This window comes from Choloepus didactylus (assembly GCF_015220235.1).
Source record: "Choloepus didactylus isolate mChoDid1 chromosome 13 unlocalized genomic scaffold, mChoDid1.pri SUPER_13_unloc1, whole genome shotgun sequence".
Classification (NCBI taxonomy): Eukaryota; Metazoa; Chordata; class Mammalia; order Pilosa; family Megalonychidae; genus Choloepus; species Choloepus didactylus.
This window is the reverse complement of record NW_023637588.1, coordinates 719,569-732,268: the sequence shown is the minus strand read 5'-3', so window position 1 is coordinate 732,268 and position 12,700 is coordinate 719,569. Positions and strand designations below refer to the sequence as shown.

Below are 12,700 nucleotides of genomic sequence, written 5' to 3'. Positions count from 1 at the left end.
AAGAAACAAAACAAAATTATGAGGAAATGAACAATAGCAGACATTAAAATACCCTAGAGTCATGAAACAGAAGATGTGAAGAAGCAGAAGAAAGAATCAGTGAACTAATAAACAGGACAATCTAAATCATAAATTCAGAATAACAGAGAAAAGAATAGAAAATTGAACAGTGTTTTAAAGATTTGAGAGACATTATGTAGTGCACAAATATATGCATTATGGGAGTCCCACAGAGATAAGAAAAGGGAAAGGGTGCATAAAGAATATACAAGGAAATTATGGCTGAAATGTTCCCAAACCTTAGGAAAGACAAAAATGTATAGATGCTTATGCCAATACCAACATGTTTGGATCAATGTAGCTTTACAATATACTTTCAAGTCCAGAAATGTAAGTCCTCAATTTTGTTCTCATTTTTCAAGATGGATTTGGCTATTCACTGCCCCTACCTCTTGTAAATAAATTTGATAACTACCTTTTTCGCAAAATAGACTGTTGGAAATCTGATTTTTATTGTAATGATTCTGTAAATAAATTGGGTTAGAATTAACATCTTAAAATGTTTTTAGTCTTCCAGTCCATGAACATGGAATATACTTCAATTTATTTAGGCCTTCTTTGATATCTTTTAGCAATGTTTTGCAGTTTTCTGGATACAGTTCTTTACATACTTGGTTAAACTTATTCCTCAATATTTGATTTCTTTCATTGCAATCAGATATGGAATTTTTTTCATGATTCCCCCCGATTGCTCATTCCTATTGTATAGAAACACTATTCATTTTTGCATGTGGATCTTGTATCCCACCAATTTGCTGAATTCATTAATTATCTCTATTATTTTTTGCAGAGATTTTTGAGGACATTCTAAATATATGATTATGTCCTCTGAAATTAGTGAAAGTTTTACTTCTTCTGGTCTTATTTGGATATATTTTATTTCTTTTTCTTGACTAATGGCCATAGTTAGAACTTCTACTACAATGTGGAATAACAGAGGTAACAATGGTCATACTTGTCTTCTTCCACATGTTAGAGGGAAAGTTTTCAGCCTTCCACCATTAAATATTCTGTTAACTGTGGGTTTTTCTTGCATGCCCTTTATGATGTTGAGGAAATTTTTGTCTATTCCTATCTTTCAAATTGTTTTTATCAAGAATGGGAGCTCAATTCTGTCCAGTGCTTTGCATCAATGGAGATGATCATTTGGTTTCTCCTCTACAATTTGTTAAAGTGTCATATCACATTAAGCCATTTTATTGTGATGGACAATCCTCACAAATGTGGGTTAAAATTCATTTGATCATGGTGTGTAATTATTTTAATGTGATGTTGAATTCAGCTTGCTAGTGTTTTCCTGTGGATTTTTGAATGTGTATTCATAAGAGAAATTGGTCTGTAATTTTCTTTTCTTGTGGTATCTCTATCCAGGTTTGGTCTTAGTGTGATGTTAGCTTAACAGAATGAATTATGCAGTGTTCCCTCTTCAATTTTTTTTGGAAGAGATTGAGCAGGATTAACATTAATTCTTCCTGTAATGATTGGTAGAATTCACCCATGAAGACTTTGGTTCTGGACTTTCCTTTTTGGGAGGTTTGTGATAACCATTTCAGTCTCTTTAATTGTGATGGTATTGTTGAGGTCTTTTCTGTCTTCTACAGAGAGTCTATGTTGTTCATGTGTTTCTAGGAAGTTGTAAATTTCATCCAAGTTGTCAAATTTGTTGGCATAGAGATGTTCTTGCTATTTCTTATTATCTATTTTATTTTGGTGGGATCAGGAGTAATGTCTCCCATCTCATTTCTTATTTTACTTCTTTTCATCTTTTCTCTTTTTTTCTTTGTCAATTTTATTGATGTTCTTGAAAATTAAATTTTGGTTTAATATTTTTGACCTTGTTTTAATTTATTTCTGCTCTAATATTTCTTTCCCTCTGCTTGCTTTGGGATTAATTTCCTCTAGATGTGCAATTAGTTCTTTGATTTTAGCTCTTTCTTTCTTCTAAATATAGACATTAAGATCTATAAATTTCCCTCTCATCAATGCATTCATAAGTTTTAGTATGTTGTGTTCTCATTTGAATTCAACTGAAGATATTTACTAACTTCTGCAATTTATTTTTAAAGTATTAAGAGTGTGTTGTTTAACCCCCACAAATTTGTGAATTTTCCAATTTTCCAACTCATGGATTTCCAGCTTCATTCCACCATTATCACAGAAAGTGATTTGTATAATTTCAATATTTTAAAATATATTGAGACTTGTTTGGTGGCCCCAAATGCTATCTATTCTAGAGAATGATCTATGGACACTTGAGAATATGCATTCTGCTATTTTGTTGAGTAATGTTCTGTAAATGATGGCTCCATCCAGTTCATTTATTGTTTTACTCAAGTTCTTTGTCTCTCTCATCAACAGACAGTTGAGATGGAGGATCAATAAAGCAACAACAATTTGAATAAAATGATAATTAAACTAGGTTGAACAGAAATTTACACATTACAAAACAGCATCTATTTCTTCCTTCAATTTTGCCAGTGTTTGCCTTATGATTTGGAGGGCACCATAGTTGAATGAATAATCATGATTTTATATCTTATTGGTGGACTGCCCTTTTATTAATATGTAATATCTTCCCTTGTATCTCATAAAATTTTTATATTTGAAGTATATTCTACATATTATTATAGCTACCTCAGCTTTTCTTTTTCTTTCTTTTTGCTTAACTTTTTGCATGGAATGTCTTCTTCTAAATTTTCATTTTCAGCCTTTTGTATCCTTGGGTCTAAGGTGAGTCTCTTCTTAATAGCATATAGAAGGCTTATATTTCTTTATCCATTCTGCCATTCTGTGTTGTCTTTGATTGGGGTGCTTAATCCATTAACATTCACTGTTATTACTCTAAGGCAGTATTCTATTCAACTCTTTTATCTTTGGCTTTAATATGTTGTGTCTTATTTTTGTCTCTCTTTACACTTTTAGTTACCTAATCAATCATCTTCATTTCTGTGTTCCCTTCCAAGCCTCTTTCCCCTATATTTTCCTTTAAGCATGCAGAGCTCCCTTTATAATTTTTAAAGGACAATTCCCTTATTAATGAGCACTTTCAGTTTCCGCTGATGTGGGAATACTTTAACCTCACCCTCATTTTGGAAGGACAGTTTTGCTGGATAAATAATTCTTGGTGGCAGTTTTTCTCTCTCATTATCTTAGATATATCATTCTACTGCATTATCACCTTTATAGTTTCTATTGAAAAATCAGCATTTGGTCTCATTGTGTGTCTTTTTTACATAATGATTAAATTTTCTCTTGCCTTCTGGATTCTCTCTTTGTCTTTGGAATTTGACACTATCATTACTATGTGTCTCAAACAGGTCTGTTTGTATTAATTCTATTTGGTGTTGCAATTATCAGACATGGATACCTAGGTCTTTTGTAAGAGTTGGGAAATTTTCAGCTATTATTTCTTCAAACATTCTTTCTTCCCCTTCTCCCTTTTCTTTTCTTCCTGGGATACCCTTGAAACATCTGTTTGTTTGCTTCATATTTTCATTCAAATATTTTTTACTTCTCTTTTCTCTATTATTTTTTCTATTCCATTTTGGATTCTGTGTCATCTAACTCACTGAAACTTTCTTCTAAATGTGTTGATCTGCTGTTGTGTGTCTCTAATGTATTTTAATCTAATTTATTGTGTCTTTTGTTCCCATAAATTCTGTTATTTTTCTTTGCATGTTTTCAAATTGTTCTTTATGCTCACCCAGTGCTTTCTTACTATCCTCTATGTCTTCAGAGATTTTTCTTCATCTCCTTGAATTGACTTAGGAGAGTGTTTTGAACATAATGGATAAATTGTTTCAAATCCAGTCTTGTCTGAAGTTTGAATTCATTCCTTTAACTTGGCCATATATTCCTGTTTCATTGTATGGTTTGTTAATTTTTGCTGATATCTATGGATCTGATTATCTTGAGCTTACTCTGATGTTCAGTTTCTCTCTCTTGCCTCAGGTTTTATTGTTGATTGCCTTTCTGTTCCAGCTTTTCTTTCAGCTCAGCTCATGTTTCAACTTTTTCCTAATTTTTGAATTGCCCATGTTTAAATGATCAATACAGGACTCAGATGCAGATAAGTTCCCCTGGGGAGAGGGACTAGGAAGATCCCAAAATCTCTCTTTTCCCTTCAACTCTGCAATTTTGCACTTTCCTGGCAGGCCCAGCAGATGCAAAAATTTCCCTGATGTGGAGGGAGTATATTTTTTCAAACTCTCCAAAGCAGTTTTGAAACAATGGCCACTGGAATCCCCTTTCCTGGGAGGCTGGAACCATGATTCAGAGCCAGAACATAGCAGTCAAAATTTGCCAATCAGAAGCCATGCTTGGGACTTGACCATGTCACAGCCTATTCCCAGGAAGGAAGGACATTACTACCATCTGGGTTCATGGAGCCAGCTCACACCACAACCTTGAGGGTGGGGGATGTGTGCCACTCACTGCCTTGGGAGTAATTCAATCACAGTTTCAACTTCAGCTTCACAGTCTCCTTGTCCCACTCTTTCCTAGGTGGTGCCCAGTGCTTCCTGGTCTCTGACCCCCAGACCCACTGATTCAGACAGTTTATGCCTGTCCACTAATTGATTTCTTTAAGAGAAATGTGCCCTCCTTCCCTCTATACCACCAGCTTCCTTCCCACAACAATATTAATCATTTTTGAATTTTCTTGTGTCTTAGTACTTTTCAACCATGGCTGCACATTAGAAAGCCCTGGGCTGCTTTAAGAAACCATCATGCTCAGTCCACATAAACTCAGAATAAATCAAAATCTCTGGTCATAGGTCTTGTGAATCAGTATTACTAAAGTGCAACAGATGAATCCCATATGAATTCAGTTTTTAGGTTGAGAGATATGCACCTTCACATCTAACCTGCATAAATATTTATGAAAATTACACTAGTATGGACAATATGCCTGAAGTCTGGAAAGTATTGAGAAATATACATTTAAAACAAATGTGCATTTGGGCAAGAAGCATAGTCACAGATGACAGATCCAGAATTTTTTACAGGTGTTATCTGACTAAATCTGGGAGGGATTATGGCTTACTATGCACCCTTGAATGCTCCCCACAACAAACAAGATGTGAGCAATATTTCAATATTAAGAAAGAAAACAATATTTTGATATAATGAAAGAAAACCATAATTAGTAGAAGAATTTTATGTCAAAGAGGTATTTCCAGATGTCTAGTTTTGCTGTCTGTTTAATCCACTGCCAAAATATCTGGCACAGTAATTGAAAGTAGGGTGCTCTAATTACCTGTATCCAAATTTATTTGCCAAATCCTACCCTTCTTCTTAAAAGCCTAAGTAAAATCTTCTTAAAATGAAATGCCACTTCCTTCAGTAAGCCTTTCCTAAACTTTCTCACAATCTTAAGCCAGTTACATGTCCTAACTCTCCTAATGAGACTCTGAAAATCTTTAAAGAAAGGCTGCATCCTGAGACCATTTTGCATTGCATACTGAGAAGGAGCTTAGTAAGGGAAAATAACAGCACCAAAAATATTCATGCTGTAGACACATGCAGAACTTTTTTGTAATCTTGCATTTAGTCCTATGGAATATCCATCCCTGGAGTGAATGAAAACGCACACAGGAAGGCACTCAGGATGAGGAAACCTATTTTTTCTGCTTTGTTCTTCTGAGGGAAGGAAGAGTTATAAATATTCATAGAGTTTTTTATTAGAAAATTTGTTGATTTACAAATATACATACATTAAATACAGGATTCCTTACACCACCCCACCACCAACACCTTGTATTGGTGTGGAACAATTTTTACAATTGATAGCACATTTTTATGATTGTGTTAGTAAATTAAGTTCCTGGTTTAACTGAGGGTTCACTGTTTGTATATATGTTAACATAATTTTTTTTAAAAAAATTCCATGGTTCTACAATCCTCAACCAGTGAATCCTAAGTTAACAGACATTTTTTTGATTGATTATCTATGCTATGTCAAGCAATGTGTATGCTCTGGTTAAACAGAAAAGAATAAGTTGAGGATGTTTCCATTCAAACATTCTGACTTTAGTAACCAGGAAATTGAAACAACAGGTAGTGTTGACCACATTTCTTGTCTTTAGAGTCTCACTCCCCAGATTTGTCCCTGACTTTATCCATTTCTAGCCATGACTCTGTAAAACTTAGGTTAAAAGTCTGTGCTTCTACTCATCTATAAAATAGTATTAAAGTGCATTCTTCTTACTTGGGAGTGCTTATGCAGCTTATGCAGATGAAATGAAACAAGTTGCATAGGTCACTTAGCTCAGATCCTGGCACTGTGAAGTCCTCAGTATGGTTCATGAAATGATGCTACTGTCATCTCATCCTCTTCCTTACCAATTTCATGATAATTTTGGAGTATATATCATTCAGTTTAAAGATGTATGTTTCCTTCTATAATGTGGTAGTTCCTATGGAAACTAGCACCATTGATAGAGGAAAGCAAAATTCTGAATGAAACTTCTGAAACCCCTACTAGAACCAAGAAGATAAATGCCATAGGCCTCAGATCTGTTAGATATAAATGTACTCCCATTTGTTTAGTACAGTTACAATTGTACTAAGGATGTTAAAACAGTATTCCCAACAGTGAAACCTAAATCTGATGTCTCCTATGACATTCGCTTATATGCTACTTGCACCTACTGGGGCATGACTGATGAATGTGTGGCAATGCAAGTACTCTGCTAAATGATAGAAAAGGGCTCAGACCTCAGGACTGGAAGGAGTATAGACATGGGCATGGGCATCCTGACACAGATGGTGGAGGGGATAACAATCATTGAGCCAACTTAACTATGATAAGCAATCTCTAATATGAAATGCAGGTCTATGTTTTATTGTTGATGGTTTAAGAGCTCAATTCACAGAGCAGATAATTAACCAAATTGGACTATGTATCCTAATCTCTGAGGACTTGTTAATATTAGTGGAATAAGAATAGGAGAAATGAAAATATCCTTATGGGACTGGGATGAAGCTGGCCTGTACTCCTCAGACCTGATTTCCATATAGCATAGTATTAAAATAAAATTTAGCCTCTAATTTAAAGAATCAATCTATGACTTTAATATCTGAAAATGCAGTGAAATTTGCACACAATTTAAGAAGATTTAGGACTTCCATAGCATGCATGGGATACTATTTACATTTTCTTATTTAAAATTTTTCTCTAAGAAAAGTATTTTCCTTTCTACATACTTTGATATGGTTTTGTGTTTTAGACATTGAGATTTATAATATTACAAATTTAAATGACTATCTTGTTATATTCTTTCTTCATGATTGGTCTATGCTGTTGTATTATAAAGTCATTGAATTTTGTATTCTTATTTGATAATGACTTTTTTTTAGTATTGCAGGGCAATTCAAGTCAGCAAACATGTCAGCCAGGGTTACTGTCATATCAGCAGTGGAGCAGTGGATGATATTTATCCTTTCTCACTCACATGACTTGTCTTCATTCAGATTCTCCTGGACTAATGGGCAGAGGATTTCTGGGTATATTCCCCACTGGGTCTCTCTTGGGAGGGGGATCTTACAACATGGAAGCTCTCTTCCATGTAAGCAGGCAAGCAAGGAAGCAACAGAATGGCAACAAGATGAAGTTCAGATACTTTTAGTCTTTTAGAATTGTAATCTCAGAAGAAACATCCCACATATTCAGCCATATTGTAATTATTGGAGTGGAGTCACTAGACTCTACCCACATTCAAGGGAAGAGATTTAAGAAAGGGTATGAATACAAGGATGCAGGTGATTTTGAGAGAACCATAGATGCTACTGACCACACAGCCCTCAACAGCTATCAGAACATTAGTCTTTATAACAAATCAAGACTCTGGAGAAGTCCCTCTGCTTTACAACATAATCCACAATTCATATCAACATCAGGCACTGGGAAAAATGTCCATGCAAAGGAACTGGTGCATGCAGATCTCTCTCTGAATTTGTTCCACTGTAGACATCAACGTGAAGCATTTTCCATTCAGTCAAAAGAACCACCCTGTTGACCCCTAAACCAGCAGTGTCTCTCCATCACATCAGGCCAAAATGCAGCCATTCCTTGCCCACATTCAAAAAATATCATCAGAGGTGCTGTTTTATGCTTAACTAAAAAGACTTATTACCTTTCTACAGAATGTATTTTCTTTAGAATTTCATGTTCACTAATCTTGGAGTCTTTAATAAATTATGTTTTTGACTAATGTTTTAGTCATGGTAGCAAATCTGCCTAGTGAGGAACTCTGGTTTGTCAATTACTGATTAGATGAAAACTTAAATATGTAAACACAATTAGAATTGATATTCAAAAGGATGCCTATTTGAGTATGTCAATAAATGTGGAAAGTAATAGTTTAGAGAATAAAAAGTTAATGGCATGTGGGTACAGATGAATTAAAGGTGGAGAGGCTGTGTATTGAGACAATTTAGAATGCTGGTGCTATACTGAGTAAAAGACATCACATTCTGAGTTCCTGCCAAAGCTTAGTGTAGAGGATCATATATGGAAACCAAAGATAGTTGGATTCATACAGTTTTATTTTTCTAGCTGCAAAAATAAATTCATTTCAATGGGTTGGCTTTAAAATAGGAAATAAATGGGTCAGAAGACTAGAAGGCATGCTTCCTCTTGAGTTGGTTTTCTTGCTTGCTGGCAACCTTTGTTTTCCCTTGGCTTTTCCATTATAGGGAAATTAACATGGCAGTGTATTCTCCTTTCTCCTTTCCTCTGGGTTTGGCTAACTTACAGGTTGTGACTGCTACCCTGGATTAATACCTCCACCTGACTTTCACTTTTATAAATGATCAAGTAATCTGGATTTATGTCCACCATGAATCAGTAGGGACATGCCTTAACAAAAGATACATATTGAGATTTTATTGACAGTAGGCCTAACAGAATAGGGACATTAAAGACCAAAGTCTTGACAAAACTGGGGTATAGAATTCAGCCCAACACACAGTAAAAAGATGAATGTGCTTTTTTTATTTTCTCAATTCCCACTTATATGATGTATATCCATGAGGAAACAGAAAGACTATGACAATTTTTCTTTAACTTTTTAGATATCCAATGGAGGAAATTCAATCCACAATTCTTATCCCTGTGACATTCACAGAATGTATAAAAACATCAATTATTCTATATTATTCTTCACATATTATTGGTGATTAGATTATTAGATGATACATACCTCTGAATGATCCTAAAGTAAAAGATACAAAACATATATTTATACTCATAGCAATTTTTAGTTTTTTTTTATATAAAATCTAGTGGCATAAAGAGGAACAAAAATGCTGGATGTAATGACAGTTTTTTCCCTTTTTCTTCTAAGGTAATGAATAACTTTCTCATTTTTTTTCACAGTTCATGGTTTATTTCATGTTTTACATGGTATTACATGTTTGGATAGTTGGTTGCACTGTTTACAGGTAGATCTTTCTTTTTTACATCACATGGCAGTGTACACCACTTTGATATATTTGGTACACAAAATAGGATCCTTTAGAACTGTTATGTACAAAACATGCAATGTTGGATTTACACATTGGAGTCCAGGATGTGATTGAATGGGGGTGGGGAGAGTTGGACTAGGCATGTTGGATGAAGGAACCAGAAGGTATATAATACATAGTAACCATGCATTATTCTGGTTTAAAAGAAAATAACATGTACAACATTGGCACTTCTCCCTAAGCGGTGAACTATTTTATACAAACTAGTTACAGACTATCCAAGATAAATATCATATCCAGTATCAGGATTTGAAGCATTCCTACTTCAAAGTTGAAGAAATTGATATTTTCCCTAGATCATTTTAATATCACTGCTTTAATCACAGACCGGATAAAAAGTATGATATGAACAATTCCCAACAAAACTCCTCTTGTAACCTACACATTAAGTGGTATATTAGAAGACTTTAAAGTTGCAGCTCTTTTTGGACCTCCCAAAGTGTATCTGCACACTTCTTCAAATGGTCCTCTTCTTCAGGAGTCAAAGACACCTTGGCAATATCTGAAATTCCATTCTGTCCCAAGATGCAAGGAACACTAAGAAAGACCTCATCTTTTGTTCCATAGAGACCGTTAATCATGGAGGAAACTGGATGGACCCATCTAAGATTCATCATACTTTCTGCTAAATATGCCACAGACAGCCCAATGGCACAGGAGAGGTAATCTTTCAGTTTGATCACCTCATAAGCACTGTCAACCACCATCTGCTTGTAAGCCTCTGTCCACTGTTCCTTATTGGTATCAATGCCTAATTCAGGGTGCAGATTTTTCATGGAGACCCCAGAAGCATTCACTCCACTCCAGACAGGCACACTAGAGTCTCCAAGCTCCCCAAGGAAACTGTCATGACAGCTTAATGGGTGAATTTGTGGCCTCTCCCCAATTAGATAAGGGAACCAGGCTGAACACAGATTGCAATCACTTCCAATAACATGGTTTTTGGGAAAGCCACTTATTTTCCAAGGCATATAGGTCAAGATATCCACTGGATTGGAAACAACAAGCAACTTTCAGTGCAGGCTGCATTTTGCAACATTAGGGATGATGAATTTAAAGATATTCATGTTACACTGTACCAAATTAAGATGGCTCTCTCCCTCTTGCTGACATGCCCCAGCTGTGATAACCACCAGCTTGGAGTTTGCAGTCACACTATAGTCTTTGCCAGGGACAATTTTTGGTGTTCTAAGGAAAAGGCTGCAATGTTGGAGATCCATCATTTCTCCCTTCAATTTTTCTTCTATGACAAGTGGAAGTTCATCTGTCAATTCCTTCATTAAGATACTGATGGCACAGGTCATGCCAACAGCACCAGCCCCAACAACTTTAATCTTATTCTGAGGGGTCTGTTCTTCCTTAATAAGATTCTGAATCAGCTGTTCCTTGAGAGCTGCCATTTTATATTTGGATTGGAAAGGAACTGGGACTACATGTCAAGGGGGCATCTTCAGTCCATGATGGTTACATTCAGACTTGCCAGCGGCAGCTCTGGGACACAAACTTATTCATTTTGAGAGTAGATATGGGATGTATTTCTACTCTCAGAGTTCAAGATTTTGGCTAGAGAAAAAAATGGTTTTCAGCCCCTGCTTTGTATGATTTCTTGCTCTAATTGTATAAATATTATATTACAATGTGTGCAGTTTAATGCATACTCTAACCTCAAACAATTTAATTGTTTGGAATGATCCTTAGAGTATGTGAGCCCAATGAATATATCTATATTTGATTTGTATTAACTATGTTTGTAAATTATTGAAAATCCTAAAGTGATGTCAGCTAATCTAAATATGATGACAAATGAAGAAATAAGGGACTTGAAAGTTAAATAAAGTGTCCTAGCCACAGGTATGCTACCACAACTCCAAAACATGTGTGAAAGGAGCCATGATGAGATGTGAGGCATGAAGAGAAAACTAAACATGAGAGCTATGAAAAATTCATTGAACAAAGAGCCATATTTTGGATTCCAGATATTTGGTTTCGGTGCTTTCTTTTTTGAACACAGTTTTACTGAGATAAATTCACATACCATACAATCAGCCAAAGTGTACAATCAACCATTCACAGTGCCATCCTATAGTTGTGCATTCAACAGAATCAAATTTTAAATATTTTTCTTACCCTAAAAATTTTTAAAAATAAAAATAAAAACCAAAGTAAAAGTAAAAAAAGGAACTCCCCAAACATTCCATCACCCATCCCATCTTATTTTTCATTTAGTTTTTGTTCCCATTTTTCTATTCATCTGTCTATACACTGGAAAAGGGAGTGGGAACCATGAGGTTTTCATAATCATTCAGTCACACCATGTAAGCTACATAGTTATGCAATCATATTCAAGAGTCAAGTCTACTGGATTGGAATTTGACAGTTTCAGGTATTTCTTTCTACCTATTCCAATACACTAAATACTAAATAGGGATATTTACATAGTGCATAAGAATGTCCTCCACGGTGACCTCTTGACCCCATTTGAAATCTTTCAGTCACTGAAACTTTCCTGTTTCATTTCATTTCCCCATTTTGGTCAAGAAGATTTTCTCAGTCCCATGATGCCAGGTCCAGGCTCATACCCAGGAGTCATGTCCCATGTTGGCAGGAAGATTTACACCACTGAGAGTCATGTCCCACTTAGTGGGAAGTGCAGTGAGTTCACCTGACATGTGGGTTACAGAGAAAAAGAGGGACAAAACTGAGCAAAGAGGTACTCTGGCGGAGATCCTTAGGCACAATTTTAAGTAGCCTCAGTCTCTCCTCTGTGGCAAGAAGGTTCACAAATGCACACCCCAAGATCTAGGGCCCATTCTATGGAACTGTCAGTCCTCAATGTTTGTGAGAACACCAGTAAGAAGCCAGGTAGGGAAGTCCAAAATTTCTGCATTCTTTTCCATTTCCCCAGGGGTCCTTGCAAATATATCCTCATTCTCCACCCAAATTACTTTGGCATGTATCTGAATTTCACACAAAACCGTACAAACCTAAAGGATCTCACTTCATATTCAAAGTTCCATGTAATTATGGTGCTTGAATAAACTGACCATACAAGTTAAATTATTTAGTGTGCTACAGAAAATATAGATCCTTCACAAAATAATCATCTCTTCCC

At 35.4% G+C, this 12,700-nt stretch overlaps 1 pseudogene; it reads right to left on the bottom strand.

The window, feature by feature from the left end:
- Nucleotides 1-9,995: 9,995 nt before the first annotated feature.
- On the bottom strand, nucleotides 9,996-11,003 carry LOC119524797 (annotated as a pseudogene).
- Between the last annotated feature and the right edge of the window lie 1,697 nt (nucleotides 11,004-12,700).